This window comes from Acomys minous (genome assembly GCF_964271855.1).
Source record: "Acomys minous genome assembly, chromosome: 15".
In the NCBI taxonomy this organism is placed as follows: Eukaryota; Metazoa; Chordata; class Mammalia; order Rodentia; family Muridae; genus Acomys; species Acomys minous.
In genome coordinates, this window is record NC_140497.1 from 85,623,812 (window position 1) to 85,640,424 (window position 16,613).

At 44.6% G+C, this 16,613-nt stretch overlaps 1 protein-coding gene across 3 annotated transcripts in view; it reads right to left on the reverse strand.

Moving 5' to 3' along the window:
* The window catches only part of LOC311585090 (uncharacterized protein), a 113,302-nt gene that overhangs the window by 39,475 nt on the left and 57,214 nt on the right, over positions 1 to 16,613 (reverse strand). The window lies entirely within an intron of this gene.

The following is a 16,613-nucleotide window of genomic DNA, read 5'->3' on the forward strand; positions in this document are numbered from 1 at the left end:
ATAGCATTAAACTTTGTTTTCAGTATTCTGCTATGCTGTACGTGTGTGTCAAATACTGCAGCCACTCGCCCCTTTTTAAGAGATAGTCCACTGGCTGATGTCAACTGGTCTCCCTTAGTACTGTTTTCTAACAGACCTTGAGACCATCCAGTGTTGTGTGTCATCTATTCTCATCAGCTCAGTCTTCCTGTGATCTGTGGGGAGTACTGTAGGCATTGCTAAGCCTTACTCCTTGAACTCAGCACCCCGCCCTCCCCAGGTACCACAAAGCTGTTCCCTTCCTCACCGGAGTGGTGCCTCTTAGTGACAAGATGAAAATGTCTTCCTAAGGGGGTGGAAAGTTATCCTTTCTTCAAACTGTCTTCCTTTTGTCTTTGCCCCAGGTTTTACCTAGAAGTCCTGTCCTGGAACCCTCATGAGGCAAAGAGCCCCAAGATGTCTGTCTGCTGGGATACAGAAAGAAAACTCAGTCAACAGCTTGAACTGTTAGCCCATCCCACGAGTGTTTTCTTCCTTTCAGATTTTTCAGTTCAGGATGTTAGGCATGATGATCTGGCCTCGTGTGGAGATCTGAGGGGCTTGGGAGAGTTGGAATTTAATCTGGCTGAATCTTGTCACTGCACTTACATTAGAACAGTTGCTATAAAAAGGACAAAATATAACAATTGTGAAAGGAGGCAGAGAAAAGTTAAGGGGTGTACAGTGTTGGTGGGAATGTACACAATCATATAGCCTGTCACGGTACCCCCAGTACTCCGGAGGCAGAGGCCAGATGATTTATCTCTGAGTTCAAGCCTGGTCTATGAAGTGAGTTCCAGGACAGCCAGTGCTACACAGAGAAACCCTGTCTCAAAAAAATAAAGAAGGAAGGAAGGAAGAGAGAGAGAGAAAGAAAGAGAGAAAGAGAAAGAAAATGTAGACATTCCTTAAAAAACAAAAACAAACAAACACAAAGCAAGAATAGACTGACCATATGCTCCAGTGTTCCCACTACTAAGTATATAGCCAAAGAAAACGAAATTAGTGTATATAAAGAGACATCTGCATTCCTGCATTCACTATAGTATTATTCATAAGTGAGAATTATGGAAATGCCCTATATGTGCACCTTTAGATGAATAGATAAAGAAACTCCTTATGTACACACAAAGGAACATTATTCAGCTCCAAAAAGAGAAGGAAACCCCATCATTTGTGAAGACAGGGATGCACGTAGAGAACATTATGCTGTGTGAAACAAGCCAGGTGTGGAAAGGCAAAGAACACATCATCTAATTCATATGTGTAATTTTTTAAAAATCTATCTCATAGACTTAGAAATTAGAATGGAGCTTATCAGGGCCTCAGGTGCACCAGAGAGAGATTAGTCAAAAGGATGAAAGATCTCGGACAGAAATCTGATAGATATCATAGTGACAATATTGTATAATTAAGAACTACTTTTTAGAAAAGATTTTTAACTATTCTCACCATAAGATTAAAGTATGTGAGATAACATATATGATAATTTGCATAATATTTCATTCAACATTTCAGGTTATATATCATAATGATTTTGTAATGAACAGCTTTGTCAAATAAATAATAAGGAAAGATTCTCTTTTTAAAAACATTTTATTTTTTATGTGTATGGGTGTTTTGCTTGCACATACATCTTCATACCATATGTGTGTCTGGTGCCTGCAGAAGCCAGAAGAGGGTGTCAGTCCCCTGAGACTGGAGTTACAGATGACTGTGAGCTACAATGTAGGTCCTAGAATTGAACTTAGGTCCTCTGGAAGAGTAGCCACTGTTCTTCTTAACAATTGAGCTATCATCCCCCCAGAAAAGAGTTTTACAGTCTGTGGACCTGAGTTAGAGGTTCTGAATTCTGTCTCCTACTATTCAACTAGCCTGACAGGCAACTTTCTTTGTGTTTCCCTCCTTGTGCCTTCTCCCTGTACCTCTGATGTTTTATATATATATAACCTCTGCTCACTTTCGCCTGGACTTCACCTGGAGTCAGTGTTTTCCTACCTGGTCTCTCCACCACCAATTTTCTCCTGTCTACTGTCTGCATTAAAGATACAGTTATAGGAGGTCCTTGGTCAAAACCCTTGAGTGACTCCCCACTGACTGGAGGGTACAGTCTGAACTTAAAGACAGTGATTCATGGTTCTTCTGGCTGACTTTGAAATACAAGTTATCCCTGAGATTTTGTCTGTTCTCCTTTCTACACTAACATCATCAGGAAGTTTTAAGTGGTCATATTGAAAGTCATATCAGAATCTTGTAAACATTCTCAACAGTGGAGCTGCCCATGTGGCTCGCTCTGGTCAACAAGTGACAAACAGAAGTGCCCTAGAGAAGCTCTCAGTTTTCCTTTCTTCCCCCAGATTGCAACCATGTGGAACTGTTTGCCATGCTTTGCCTGGATAATAGGATCCCATGAGTCTGTGTTTGCCTCCTGTTGCTTTGCCTTTCAGGTGAGCTCTGTTTATTTAAAGCCCACTTGGTGTCTCACTCCTTAAGAAGACAATTCAGAGGTAGACAGTGCTCTCTTTTCACCACTGTTAGACCTATGTGTTACCTGTGCCCAGCAGTGCATTAGACCTATGTGTTACCTGTGTCCAGCAGTGCATTAGACCTATGCATTACCTGTGCCCAGCAGTGTATTCATGATACATTCCTCCCATGCATTCTTTATCATTTTCTCATGTAGTAGACAATAAACTCCAACAGATCATGGCTATGTTTGTGCTGCCTTTATATTTCCAGCACCTGATACAAAATTGGGCCCTAAAGAGTAGCTGCCATGAAAATTAAAACAAGAGTCTCTGGGTTCTTATTTACTCCCCAGCAACATGCCAGCAGCAGAAGTCCCTAGCCTATAGGAGTTCTTACAAACCACCTGAAAAGAGAAGCCAAAGTACCGTGTGCTTATCTGAACTTCTGTTTTCCTGCCAATTGTCTTATGCAAGTATAACACCTATACATTTCAAGAGTCCCTCATCTACTTTGAATCGACAGAAAATAGAAAGTGAAGAATAAATAGGAATAAAAAGCATGCAGACGCTAATGATGAACCCAAGGCTCCTCCTCATGCCCAAATTAGTTTCTATTGCTAGACAGTTCAGTAGATTTGAGTCTAAATATCTTACAAACTTTTGTCTCCACGTTATCTTTTCACCTACTGACTGGGTCAACTCCATATAAATGAGTTGTACTTAAGGTAAAATACAAACAGTGACTAACAAGGCAAATGTCTTGGTTGAAACCATCTGTAGGGGCCAAGAACATAGGGTATGCCCCACGTCTCTTCTTTGCTTCTTGAGGACAACAAGAAAGTGGCCCAAGCTGAATTTTGACAGAGACAAAATGGCCTCAGGGCATCTGGGAAAAATAGACTCTGTAGAAGAGAGATGTGCTCAGAGAACCTCTTGGGACCCTTCTCTTTCAGGATTCTCTTGGGATTCTGTGTTCCTCTTGGGACTATTCTAAGCCCTGTGTCACCATCAAGTGGCCCAGCAGAGCCATGTGTAGTTCCTGTTCCACTGGGGTCCTCCATCTTTCTGCTGTCTAAGACTTCCCAGCACCAGGGTCGCATGTCGTGGAGTCTACCAGATGTCTTTTATAGCCGTCAGTTTGTTCCCACCATATCCATGGGGGTCAGTGCTGGTTTTGCCTATATTCTCCAGCCTGACTGTGATAGTACTGAGGAGGTGGGGGTGGGTTTAAAGTCACCTCTTATATTATCAATCAGTGGCATGGGCTTTTAAAGCCAAAAGCATTTGTAAGATCCCCTTTTAGATCTATAGCCGCTTTAACCACCTCCACTCTTCCATTTAAACTGATTTCAGGAGGTAATGTTGGGTTCAAAGCTCTTCTCCTCTGTATATTTGCAAATGTACAAAGCTGGGTCTGTTATGTCCTGTCTGAAAGGCTATCTATTTGTACAGCTTTATGCATCTCTTCACAGAACACCCATGAAGTCACAGCTCATATTTCTGCTTTAAATATTCGATCTTTTGGCTTTAAACACCCATAAGGGTTATTTGTCAAAATGGATCTTAAACTTCGCCCCACAGTTCTGCAGCGGATCTTTAAAGTAATGCTGTAGAGGTGGGGAGGAAAGGGTGGGGGAGGCAGAGAAAGTCAGCCATTCGGCAAGCATTTATTGAGTGCCAAGTACGTGCAGAGCATATGGTATCTACTAATAGGTGCTGTGAGGGGGATAAAAAAGAAATGGAATATGTGTTCTTGCTCTCAAGATGAAGAATAGAGGAACATAAACACTGTCAGTTCAGCACGGCATCCAGACATTTCAACCTTGTTTTCCAAAGATCTTTGTATGAAAATCAGGAGCCAACAGCATGGGGCTAGCAGTGTGTGTATGTTTGAGAGAGTATGTGTGTGTGTTTGTGTGTGTGTGTGTGTGTGTGTGTGTGTGTGTGTGTGTGTGTGTGTGTGCTCATTCACGTACATTTGGCTGAGGGGAACAGACAGAGTAGGGCATTTGTGATTATAGAAATGCGAGTGATAATGTTAAAAAAAAACATTGTTAGGTGTCCTTGGTGTGTTTTCTTTCATCTTTTGGCTCAAGATGCCTTTATTTCCCTTCCTGAGATGCCCAGCAGTAGCTCCCACATCGCTCTTTGTCACATCAGCACCACCACCTTTCTTACCCTTGGACTCAGGTTATTTGCTTTGTCAAGTTTCCATGTCGTTTGGTCTTGGATAACCACAAACTTACCTCACTGCTGGTGGTCATTCGTATTTACCACAGACCACTTTGGTTCTTAACTGCATGGTTATCAGACCCCTGTGGGTCCTCGAGGACTGCCTGACTCTATCTCAAATAGATATGGCCCTCTGGAGCTGGCCCACAAGATCCCCTCCACCCTGACCCATGCTAGGGTTGCAGAAATAGCACTGGACAGTTCTCCTCAAGTTCCACAGACATATGCTCATAGCAGTGACATCACAAAGGCTCTGCCTCAAACCCCACTTCCAGTAGCCACAAGCTGATTGATAAAACTATATAAGAGCAACTGATCCCAACATTTCATTTTCTGCCAATTAAAAGTTCCCTCACACCCTTATTATGATAGCTAAATTACTTAATGCATAGACATCAACGGGCACAACACATGACCTCTAGGCAGCACTTAATGGAGATTTAACTTATGTGAGCTGAGACAATGGCACAGTTGGTAAGATATTTGCTGAGCTGGCATGAAGACACAAGTCTGATCACCAGAAGCCCCAGCAAAAGCCTGGGGTGGGGGTGGGGGGAGGGGGCTGAGCAAATGACTTGATGGATAAGTTGTTTGCCACACAAGCACAAAGCCTGGAGTTTTGAACCCCAAGATTCATATCAAAGCCAGGCAGATGTATAGGAAATGGGGGCGGGTGGTAGGGGGTCCTCTGGAGAAAGCTGCTTAACTAAACTAGGCAGGATTGGTGAGATCAGGGTTCACTTTGAGACTCTGCCTCAACAAAAAAGGGAGAGCTATTAATGAAGATATCCAGTGTTGACTTCAAGCCTTCACAGAAGCGCGCGAGCACACACACACACACACACACACACACACACACACACACACAAATAAAAGCAACTTTCAAAAGCCAGATACTATGGCATGCACCTGTAATCTCAGTACGGGGGAGGCAGAGATAAGAAGGTCCCTTCCCTAGCTGGCAGTCAGTCCAGTCTAATTGCTGAGCCTTGAGCAATTATATGCAGCCTTGGCCTTGTCTAACACACAGAGACTGAAGCATGATCGAAGAAGACACCTGATGTTGACTTCTGACCTCTGACCTCTATAAGTGCCCCCACACACACAAGCTTAAGTAACATATTAATCTAGTTTTAAGAATAACCGTTCATTATCTGCCCACTTCCTCATGACTTGACCCACGAAGTCTATGACTAAGAGAGGAACAGGAAACATGCCTTACTCCAGAGTTTAAGCCTTTATTAAAAAGTTCAGACTGAATAGCCAAGGGCTGCATCAGGCCTTTTTCTCCTTCCTCCCTCTCTCATCTCCCCACAAACATTTCTTGTGTGTCTTTGAGGGGGCAGTGGTAGTGCACTAAGGGAACAATGGGGTGATAGACACAGCTTATCACCAGGGAGAATAAAGCCATGACGGAATTACTCCAGGTGTTAAGGCAGATATAAGCTCTCTGTTCTGTACAAGGGTTCTTGGAACAGAGGGTCTTCACAAGTTTGGGAATAGTACGTTATAAATTTACATGTTTGAGGCCAGTTATTTGGCCCTCATGAAGTCAGTGGTATTTTCATTATGTTCTCCCTAAACAAAGCTGTCATGTTCCACTGAGGTACCAAATCAAAGTCATCAATTTCCAAGCCCATATTTTAAGTGACAAAGTGACTCTTCATTTTTAGAATTGAATATAACAATAGGCGTCTCCCCCCATCAGCCTCTAACAGTTACGACAAAAGCCAAATTATGGATTTAGTTTTAAAACTTTTCAAATTATACCCATACTCTTTTCTTCAGCCAAGAGTTTTAGAGCTCTTCTGGATAACTCATAGAAATGGAGAATTTATACTGATTGATTGATGAGAACCAAATGGAATCTCCCTGAGCTCACACAATAAGTAAGGCCAATCAGTCTTGTTTCTATTGCTTTTTACATATTAGGAAGTAAGGCTTGGAGAGGCCAAAACTTAGTCCAAATTTGAATATCAGGCTCATATTTTTAAAGCTGAGAATACAATTGACTGAGAATGGTACTCCCAGTTTGAGTATGAGTGCCCTGACCATTTATAGAGAGACAAAAGAGTTTCTTTCTACATTCCTGGCCTGTGTGAATTTATATAACCACTGCTAGTGCAAACAAGATTTATTTTTCCAACCATCCATCTTTTCTCTGTTGCCTAACGCAATAATTCTCCAACTTCTAACTATCAAGTAATGCTCTTTTTCTCATTCACAGAAAAAGACAGTGTTTATTTCTTAAGCCAGTGTTCTATTTTAAATCCCCCTTTCTTATTCTCTCCCCAGTCTTTCACCCCAATCATCAGCTGTTGGGGTCACCGGGCTGCTTTACACTGTCATGAGTAACATTAACCAGTGTTCTGAGGCTCTCGAGAACCACAGCCCCAGATCACAAGTTTTAAATAATGGTCAAGACCCTTTAAACTCCACCCCTAGCTCACAATTCCTCTTAGTCTTCAACATCCTTTCCCTATGCAGTGGCTGAAGCTCCCAGCCCAGTGTCAGGGATGTAGGAGAATTTGGTCAAGCATCTAGCTAGTAACACATCATTTACAGAATACACTTTATCCTGGACCATGGCACTCAGCAGCCCTGTTTCCATCTCCTCCTTTCTTCTTCTACCCTCAAAATTACATTTTACATTTTTCAAATGTTTTGGATATTCTGGTAGGTCCCAATATTATGATGTGTACTCTTTTTTATTTTTTTTAAATTTATTTATTTTTATTTTTATGTACATTGGTGTTTTGCCTGAGTGTATGTCTGTATGAGGGTGTCAGATCCCCTGGAACAGACAGTTGTGAGCTGCCATGTGGGTGCTGGGAATTGTGTCCTCTGGAAGGGCAGCCTGTGCTCTTACCACTGAGCCATCCCTCCAGCCCCATGTGCACTCTTTTAACCTCCCCAGTACCCTGATGTTGTAAGTATTAGCACAATTCTCTCCATCCCCCTGATTTGTGCTCCTGAGTTTGCAACACGTATTAAAATAATGATTATCTGATAGGGCTACTGTGAGTTAATACAGAAAGTCCCTGGGATAGGGTAAGTAAATGACAGATACTATTTAGGAGTATTACTCAGCTATCATGATCATGTGGAGTTATGATCAGAGTAATCAAAATGCAAACCCGACCCTGTGGCCAGACTCTAAGCCACTAGACTCCACTGCCTCCATTTTCCACTCTTCTTATTCAGATATCCTCACTTCTCAAAGGTTACTCCTTATTTGTGTTCCAAGGATACCTGTTACAGTAAATTTTATCAGTTCGGCCTAAGAAGCCAATAGCTGACACAGAGTCTGAAACGTACTTTAAGGCTGCCAGCACTACGCCCGGCAGAATCTAACTGATTCTATTCTACTCTTAAACCAACATAAACTACTCTAAACCTCATAACATACATATATCCCAAGCACTTACCAATCTGATCTTCCTACCTTCTTCCTCCTTCCCTGTCCACTGTCAACCATCTTTCTTCCTCTCAACTGTCAAACTTGGCTCCGCCCCCTCTCCAGGAAGTCCTGCCTTCCACTTCCTGTCCATCTGCCCAGCTGATTGGCTAAACGTGCTTTATTGACAGTTGTTACATCCACTCAAGACATTCCTCTACCCATACCCTTTGACCGTGGTGCATAACACTGACCCTGATAGCGCAGAGCTCCGCACCTAAGGCAGAACCTTGTGGGCAGGTAAGAGTTCACATACGTGAGATAGGATAGTCTTGTGTCAGTTGCCTTAACAATTGGTGATAACCTGTGCTGATAACAATTTCCCCTTCTCTCCTTAAACCAGGAGGACTCATGGAACCCGGCGGATAGCCCTAGCTGTGGCTGAGATTCTATGAAACAAAACCAGCAAAGGGAAAAGATACATGGAGCAAAATCTGCAGGAAATGAGACCAAACTGCAAGAAGCCCTCTCCCACTGGATCCCTCGAGGAGGGCCCGTGTCTCTAGCAATAAGTTATGACAACAAGTAGGAAAGGGGGGGGGCGGTTATCAGGGAGGAGCCCAGAGGCTTGCTGCTTAGGTGTTTGACTGGGGGCCTTTCACACAGGCCCAGCCTGCCTAGCATGTAATGAAATCCCAGACTGGAGCCTCCTTTTTTTATTCCTTTGGTCCTATGAAAGCAGGTTTCCGTCTGAACCAAACCTTGTGCAATTTAGACTTGCTATGGTGCTCTTCTCATTTTGGGAATGCTGGGAATACCCAAAGAAGCTTCTTTGAGTAAACTTGGAGGGGGTTGGAAAGAAATGAACATTAATATTAGAGAAGTTTTGTGCCTAGAAATGACACTGATGCACCCGATCCAGTGAGCCCGAGGTCTGAAAGGAGAAAAAGGCCAGCCTGCCTCTCTGAGCAAGAGGGAAATCCTTAAGCAACCACTCCTGGACTTCAGATGAGCTTACCAGTGTTGCGTCCAGCCAGCCCATGGCTTTAGAACCATACACAGGCTCTTCTGAGTTTAAAGCCTGCCTAGCCTAGATTCTGGACTCCCTGCCAGTGCCTTGCAATCCTGCTCGTCGGTTTCTTTTTTCTTTTCTTCTAATTTCTGTATACGTGACCATCCTACTCGGTTCTTGATTACTCCACAAACCCAGTTCTCCCAGATACCAGCCAAGGCTCAACCTTGCAGTAGGATTTCCAAGATCAGCCACACAACCTTGAAAGAAATGTCCCTCCTCGGCCCACTGGTTAACACTTTCCTGCCCATTCTGGCCAGTAGAAATCACACACAATAGTTAAACCGGGGGGGCATAGAGCCCACAAACAATCATTTGACGTTGAAGAAAAATACACAGAGGGAAGTTAACTGGTCAAGTCGGAGAAGAAGAAGGCAGCAGACACAAACCCCCCATGTGACATAGGGGAACATCCAGCGAGGACTCAGGAGTGTCCTGGCTGGTTGAGGCGGACTGGAGAAGGCTAGAAACTCTTTGGCATGCCTTGCATGTGAGACATAGAGTTGATTCCCTGTATTCCTAAGTCTGGGCTGGTACATGTGTACTGTCACAATAGAATACACCCAGGGTGGCATTGTGGGAAAGGTTCGCTAAGAAGCACTGCACTTTTGCTTTCCTCACCTTAGGAACCTTGAATAGATATGCGCCCTGCTGAAGAAACCAAGAGAGGGAGTGGGGGAGGCCTGCCAGACAAAATAGTTGCCAGCTGTCCCAGCTGAGGTGACCACACAGCTAAGTAAAGCCACTGTGTCTTAGCTGGAAGTCAGCCTTGGAGGAAGCTTCGGATAAAGACAAGGCCATCTGAACATTGCCCTGCAGGGACCCACCCGGATAACAGAACCATGAACAAATAATACGAGGAGGTGGCTTGAAACCAGTAACTGTGGACATCTGACTTGACAGCGATAGATAACCATTACAGTGCAGCAGCTGGGGGCAGCGGGAGCACAGAGGCTCCCTTGTCATGGTGGAGAGGCCAGAGCGAAAAGCCGGAGTGAGACATCGGAAACCCGGCAGCAGGGCGGCTCGGATCTTTCTTGCCAGTTTTCCACTGTTTCACAACACCACGAAAACAATCCGTACCCTTCCGAGTTAGGCACTGCCCCAGAATCGTGTCCAGACCCTGTCAGCCCTCAAACCAAGATCTCTGAGCAGTGAAGGGAGGGAGGTCCCAGACGCCGTGAGTCATGTTTATCCTCTGCGTGTGCTGAATGCCTTGTGCAGATCTGAGATCACCACTGACCCAGGGCCTAAAGCATGTTTCTTCGCCAGGAGCCAAAACCCAGCGCATAACCTCATGTCCAGCAAGTTTGCAACTCAGCCCGAGTGTCCATGTACCGGTGCCAAATGCGCCTGTGATGAGTCCCGAAATGTAATAATTACCCCCACAGCCAGTCTGGCTGATTTTTCTGGACAGCACTGTTGAGGTACTTAATTAAAGCCATTAAAATCCAAACATGCATATTCAGGCACTGAGCACTTAATTTATAGCATGAGGAGAGTTCACCCACCCATCCGTTTAACAACACAGGCCGAACACTTAGCCTGTCACAGACACGTCATGCTTCCTGCACCCGGGGGACTGCTTTTAAAGCCTCTCACAAGAGATAAGAGTGAACAAGAAGGAACTCTGGTCAAGGTAACAAATGAATAAACAGCCTAACAGAGAGGAATAAAGTGAGATGAAAGTTCGGGAAAGAGAGATGTCACTTCTGGCCAAAGGAAATAGAGACTTGAAAGATTTCTTAAATGTGTCATCTATCACCCTCAAACTCCAAGTTTAAAAGCCCCACACAGTTATTAGCTATATGACCTTGTGTAAATCATAAGTTTTCTACATCTTAGCTTGCTTATCTTTAAAAGGAAGGGCTGGGCTAAACGATCTTGTAGGGCCTCTCTGCTCTAAATCTAAAGGCTGGGACTACACAATTTTTCATGAGAAGACCCAGCTAAATGTGTGACAATCTATTCTTCACACACCCAGAGTAATTGTTTTTACATCTAAATAAGATAATGTTTCCCATGGCTGAAACCCCTTTCATGGCTGCGTGATGCACATGGCTGCCTGTGCTCTCTGACAACTCGCCCCACCCCCACCCCAGCCCAGCCCCTCCTTTAGCCTTCACTCATTCACCCAGCTGTTTCTCTCCCCTTTCTCTGAATGTAGGAATTGTATTTCCCCGGATAATTGTGCTCCAACCCCTGCTTCCTTGCACCCCCACTTCCTCTGAAGCAGGCAGCATGGAAGTTTCCCCCCAAGGAGGAATCCTGGCAGGGAGACCTGTTGCCTGGAGACCTGGGTAAGAAAATGTAGGGTTCTGTGTGCCTCTAAGTGTAGAGACTCTCAGATTCACCTCCTGAGGTCCGCTCCTGATTTTCAGAGAACAAGAGCCTTCAATTGCTGAGACTTTTTTTTTTTTGCTGTTGGAGGGAGCAGTATTGATAGTCCGCCTTCACTGTTTTAGCCACGCCCACCCAGCCTCCCACTTTTTAGCTTGCAAAAATGCATTCAGTCTTGGAGACTACTAAACTCTCCTCTCCCCTTTTCACGCCATTTCCCCTCCCCACTTCCGTCTCTTTCCCTCCTTGTCACCCACCTCTTTTCCTCTACTCTCCTCTTTCTCCCCTTTTCCCCCCACCCATTGTCTTTGTCTTTATTTCTATATAGTTAATTCTTTTCGTTCTCAGTTTTAGAAGGGTTTGTCCAAAGGCAAGGATTAAAGAATGCCGCATTTCACCCCTCGAGATGGAGTGAATCGGGCTTGATCTGAAGGGTTTTTTTTTCTTGTTTAGGTATTAGTTAAAGTGAGAGAGGGTGTTCCGTGCCTGTCCTGAGCCTGAGGAGGTGCCTCCTGGAAGTTGCTATTAAAGAGTCTTGTTGGCTTCTGTCTCAACATTTGCTGTAATATTCGGCTTTTTCCTTACTTAGCAACTCAGTGGTTTTAAGTAAATGCACTTATTACCTTGTTTAAGTCTACTTATCCCATTCCAGTGCACACACAGGGGAGGCAGGGGCTATGTCTGTTTTCTCCCATTAATTAATACCAAGTACTTAGTACTTAGTGCCCCATTTTGAGCAAACGCTTGAGAAGTCCTTCTAATGAATGGTGCCAGGAGAACCAAGCCTTCACCTTCCTTAACAGAACTGCTTAGGGGAAATCGAGCTGAAAGGAAAAGAGACAAAGATCAGCAAATCCCAAGAGGGCGCGGACTTGGGAACCACATTTTCAGTGTGCAAACTCTAGGACTATTGTAGGGCCTTCCAGATGAATTACAGGACAGTGGGTGGCAGCGGTGATGACTGTACATCCCTCATGAGTGCTCATAAGACAGCACAGGTGGAGCTGGGAGAGCAGCGTCTAGCACAGAGCTGCATTAATGTGCTGCTGATGGAAATTGTGTGTCAAATGCCTGTTCATTGCTCTAAGCCTCTGAGTTACTCAGGAGTGTCTGTTGCACGGAATGACTGACTAACACAAGGTAGATCTGCTAGCTCATCTTGGAACTGGTGGAAATCTTACAGAGCAATCCAAAATCCCACTCATTTCCTTCTCCTGCGGGGATCTTGTGGTACCTCTTTACCAGATTTGAATGCTCTGGAATGTAGCTCCCTCTTTCCTCTGGGTGTTTTGTTTGTATGCTTGCATGTTTACCTCCTGCTATAGCCTAAATGCATCATAGCAAATTCCATATAGGAACCCAGTTGCTGTCTTGTTACTGGTAAAAATTGGGGTCTTCAGGAGATATTGGAGCATAGAGGCTCCACTCTATGGGATTAGAGCCCTGCAAAAAGGTTTTGATGGTATCAAGCAGATGTTAGGAGAATATAGCTTACAAGATCCTTACCGGACACCTATTCCTCCCTCCCTCTCTCCTTTCCTCTCCCTCTCTCTCCATCCCTCCCTCTCACCCTCCCTCCCTCTCTCCCTCTCCCCTTCCTTCCATCCCTCCCTCCCTCCCTCTCCCCCTCCCTCCCTCCCTCTCTTCCTCTCCCCCTCACCCATCAAGAGCTCTACCACTCCCATGAGTACATGGGAAACCCAAACTGGATGCTTGGTGGGTTATTAAGAAGAGGACTGGGGGTGCTGGTAGTTCACAAGGGGTTGGGGGTGGATCTGGAGGAGTTAGGGGGTCAGCTGAGGATTTTGAGCCATTAATGATGAATCACATAGACAAAGACTTACGTTTATGGCACTAGCTAATTGACTTATGTGCCCATTCAATTCTTTGGCAAGTATTTGCTGGTTGCCTGCTTTTGTGATAAGTCTGAGAGAGACAGAGAGATAGGTGTTTCCCCAGCCTCATGAAGTTGCCAGTGGTGGTCCAAGGCAGGTAGATTAAAACACATCCTATGTGTATATGAAACGCTCAAAGAATTAACAAAAATATTATACTAACTAAAAAGAGTTCTACCACTACACTGTACTCCCACTACAAACACCACATATTCTGATGCCTTTTTCTGGCACTCCCAAGCCTCCAGAAGTGTGAGGACTAAATCCCTGATTTGTATAACTCAGTGTGGGAGGAGGTCACACGTGCCTAGGTATGGATGTGGAGGTCAGAGGACAACTTAAGGAGTCAGCTCTTTTTCTGCACCATGTGGCCTCCAGGAATTAAGCAAAGGTTATCGGGTCTGGTGGCAAGTGTCTTTACCCACAGAGCCATCTCATAGGCCCCCAGTTTACTTCAGGAGCTTTCATGTCCTTTTTCTTTGGTAGCAACTCATGGCAGGCCCCACTCACCCCGTGACATCAAGGTTCCCTCCAAGTGTCTTCTTATCTCTACCTGCCGTGGACCACCACTGGCAACTTGATGAGGCCGGGAAACACCTGTAGCCTTCTCAGGCTTATCTCAGAAGCAGGCAAACAGCAAACGCTTGCCAAAGAATTAAGTGGGCACATAGGGCTATTGCCATAAAAGTGACTCTTCCGCTATGTGATTCATTACTAATGGTTCAAAATTCCCAGGTTCCAAGTAACCAAACTGCCTTAAATCCCTCACATCCTGGAGGGGAGGGTCATGTTTTGCTGCAGGATGGCTCCTTTGTCCTTCTGTTGTTGGTCCCTTCTCTCCTGAGTTTTCCTGATCTTTCCCTCTTGTCCTCCTTTCCTCTTACTTAAACCATAGACACACACATGCACAAACACACACATACACACACACACACACACACACAGAGAGAGAGAGAGAGAGAGAGAGAGAGAGAGAGAGAGAGAGAGAGAGAGAGAGAGAGACTTAAATATACACACATCAGAAGAACTGGCTGCGAATTGCCTGGGGAGTCTGATTAAGGTTATTTTTGTTGCCACATAAGGCTTGTTGGCCAAGGTGTAGTGAAATTCAGCAATGTGGTGAGAACAGAAGACATTCTGAAGTCAGGGATAAGCAGCACCGTCCTGGGGAAGCCAGAGGCCACTATCCCCACTGACAGTTTGCTGAAGATGCCAGACACTTCTTAAAACGGATGTTAGAAGAGACCATGGGAGCCCCAGAGTGATGAACTTCAGCCTTCTTGCTGGCAGTTGTGGGGGTCATTATTTTCCCATTCCTGGCGCATTTCCTCCGTTGTGATAAGTGAGCTCTTTTTATTTCCTTGCAAACTAGATTATAACCCTTTAAAATGAAACACCTCGCTTCTAATACCTTCATGGACCGGGGTAGACAGATGTTGTATTTGCCTTCATCACTCTTTATTCTGATAACAGACCTCTGGGATCATGGTGAGGGACAGCTCACTCTGTGATGGCGTCTAGGACAGGCTGAGGACTCCTGTTAGGCATCCTCACCCCAGCAAGGAACCCCCCCACCAAAAGAGTGTTGATAAAATGAAAGTCATTCACACGCTTTGATTCTAACCCCAGCGGCCTGAAGAGCATCCACGCTGACCCTAGGCTCTCACAGCTGCTCACACACCTGTACTGCAAGTGGATTCTTACGAAATAATTTCTATTCTCAGAGCTAATGCTTGGCTTTTCTTTCTCTTTCTGCTTCCCTTCTCAAGTCTTCCAATACAGGTTTCTTATATCTTCAGTCAAGTACCTAGCAGACCCATGGAAGGACACATCTGTCACCACTCTCGGTCATTACTTGTTCTACTGGGGGTCTGTGATGTTCCCCCAAAACACATGTGCTAAAAGGCATGGTCCCAACTCCCCATTAGAGAAGTGACTGAACCTGTGAAACAATGGTTCTCAATGTCACACATGGTCACAACGTCACATATGGTCACAACGTCAGTGATGGTCTTAGGAACTGAGACACCACTCAGTAGCAAAATGACAGTTATGAAGTAGTAATGAAAATAATTTTTATGGTTGGACGTCACCACAATACAAAGAACTGTAGTAGCATTATAAAGGTTGAGAACCACTGATTTAAGTGACTATAGATGAAGCTTAGGTACATTTGACTATTAAAAAGTTTAACTATCAATAATTTGATTAACAAATCATAAGGTTTCAAAATGCCTAAGCTCTTAAGCCAGATCTCTGATGAGTTTACCATATAATCATATACTTTTGATGTATTTTATTAATTCTTTGAGAATTTCATATGTGATACAATGTGTTTTGATCCTATATACCCCTCCACTCCGGCCTCTAATTCATCTCATATCCCTCTCACCCCTCAGATTCTTGCCCCCACTTTTTAAAAACTTTTCCCTTTTTTCTTTTCTCCTGAAACTAGCTTTGTAGCCCAGGCTGGCCTCAAACTCAGAGATCTGCCACCACGCCTGGCTGAAAAAACTTTTCATTTTGATCATGTTTTTTCCCTTTCCCAATTCCTCCTAGATCTGCCCATCTCCCTCCCCACCCAACTTTATGCTCCCCCCAAACAAACAAAACTAAACGAACAAACAAGGCCCACATACCACAAAAATGGAAATCTAAAAAAACAAGTAAAAGATCAATAAGACAAAAAAAAAAAAAAAAAAAAAAAAAAAAGCCCAAGCAAAACAAAACGAGACAAAATACCACTGAGGCTGTTTTGCGTTGGACAACTATTCCTGGTCATGGGGCCTGTCCTGGAGTGTGGTTGGTGTACCCAAGGAGAGTCCACTGGAGAAAACTTTGCCAGAAGTTACCAATTGCAGATAGCTTCTTGATTAGGGGTGAGACCCCTTCTGGCTTGATCCTGTGCATGCTGCCACAGTCTCTGTGACGTCATCTGTGCAGCAGTCACGTTCGCTCTGGAAGACACTGCTCCTTGGAATCATCCATTCCCTCTGGTTCTTGCAATGCTCCCACCTCGCATTCTGCATAGCTTCCCGAGCCTTCTTCAGGGATCTGAAGGGATCCCACTAGGACTGAGTGCTCCAAAGTCTCTCACTCTCTGCACGTTGTCCGGTTGTGGGTCTTGGTGAATTCCCATCACTGCAAGAAGCATCTCTGATGATGGCTGGGAAGGGCACTGTGATGTACAG